This window comes from Bos indicus x Bos taurus, chromosome 1 (assembly GCF_003369695.1).
Source record: "Bos indicus x Bos taurus breed Angus x Brahman F1 hybrid chromosome 1, Bos_hybrid_MaternalHap_v2.0, whole genome shotgun sequence".
In the NCBI taxonomy this organism is placed as follows: Eukaryota; Metazoa; Chordata; class Mammalia; order Artiodactyla; family Bovidae; genus Bos; species Bos indicus x Bos taurus.
The window spans coordinates 96,927,496-96,929,550 of NC_040076.1; positions in this window are offsets into that span (position 1 = coordinate 96,927,496).

Consider the following 2,055-nt stretch of genomic DNA (forward strand, 5'->3'; position numbering starts at 1 on the left):
GAGTCCTTGAAAGACAGATGGCTTGGGCGTGCTATCCTCACCTTCTATTTCTTTTCACTGTGGAAGCTCATTGTCATCAGATCATCCATGGCTTCTTGAATTGAAATGTTTTAGGGCTATTTTAAGTGTTATAATGAAAAGGGGTAAGTTTTTTTCATCATTAAGCATGTGTAAATTATGTAATGTCTTTTCTTCTTGAAATCCACATAATTTAAGTGCTACTATAGTTTATATGGGGAAGAGGGATGGTGGCTCAGACGGTAAAGCATCTGTCTGCAATGCAGGAGACCCGGCTTAGATCCCTGGGTTGGGAAGATCCCCTGGAGAAGGAAATGGCAGCCCACTCCAGTATTCTTGCCTGGAAAATCCCATGGGCGGTGGAGCCTGGTAGGCTACCGTCCATGGGGTCGCAAAGAGTGAGACACGACTGAGCGACTTCACTTTCTATAGTTTATATACATCATGTTCATTTTCTTCAAAAGATTGTGAAGCAAACCCCACTATATGTAAATTTGTACATACAGTGAAATTCTAGCAGTTCTCATATAATTGAACTGAATTTTAGATATTTTAGTTAGATCTTTTAAAAGAGTTAAGAAATATTAACATAAGAGATGTTTTTTAATGATTATCACTGATTGTTCCTCAATTATTTTTTCCCCCAAATTTTCAACTCTGTCATTTCATGGTCCATACATCATGACAGTTTTTTGTATATAGTTATCTGCAGTAATGGGAGGTCATTAAAGTAAGAATGGGGAGTAAGCATATAGCAGTAACACACAGAAGCAGGTACTTAACCTACTAAAGATGATAAAACACTTAACAATAAATTTACATGCAACTTTGAAGTAACTTTATTTCAGATAATCTTCCTTTTACTTTTACTTAAACAAAAACAAACTAAACCAGAGCAATATCTATTTATTTGGCAGGAGCAGTATAGCAACTTTACTCTTTAGTAACTTGAGCCAAATAAGAACTTTTTAGCTAAACATACTGTCAATAATGAAACCAATAAAATGTATAGATAAATCTAAGTACTTCTTTATAAAAAATTATTTTTCCCAAGCGTATTGCGTTTTACAGTACACCCAATGATTCGAGGACGAATGTTGTTGATAGTTTTTATACAAAAATAACACAAGAATATTTCCTTATGTTTTCATTTTTCATTAGACCAACATAGAACTGGTGTTCCTTTTAAGATAAAGTTGATCATTTATTTTTACAGGCAAACCTGTTTTCTGAAAGTACCCAGCCTCAGTTTGGACTAATCAGTGTGTCGACCTGTGTACTTACATCCACCGAGAAGATGTCTTGGTTTAGACATTGCTCATGGAAGAAACTTCGAGAGACTGTCTTTCAGTTGCAGAAGCTTCTCTGACTGCAGGCTGAAAAACACATCTAACAAGGGTGTCAGGCTGCTCAATTAATTCACCTTCCTTTAAATACAAACTCAACTAAGTTGATTAGTCCTATTTCACAGAAACGCTGCCCTCTATATCCTCTACAGATAGGAGAAAAGACGTTAAGCCCCAGGAAAATGCACAATAGTGTACATAAACCTGTCTCAGAGTTTAGCCTTTACTTTAATCCTTCTTTAGCCTTTAAGATGCTTTGTGAGCATTCAGTTAATGCTACTTTTCAATTTGACACAAAAGTAAAATACTATGTGAATAAATAATAAGCTTTTCTTTGATGGCAGCAGAACTGCTTTATATCATCAACAGGTTTTGAGTAGAAAAGTTTCTTTTGCAAGTAAGGAAAATAAATTACTTTCCACAGACCTGCAAAATTAAACAAAAGATGGCAGCCTCTTTAAGGAAGAAGCTTCTAGAACTGACAATTGTACTTTAATTCTTATAGACAGTGAAAAAATCTTTCATAGTCAGTGCGAGAGCTGCAATCTATAGAAAGAGAAAATATGGAATTTTGAAATAGACCTGTTCTTTTATTAAAGAAACAGCTGAAGTCTTGAAAAAGAATATCCTTATTTTACCATTTCTTACAATTTTACCAGTGGACAGTACAAAATAAGAATTCAGTATGAAA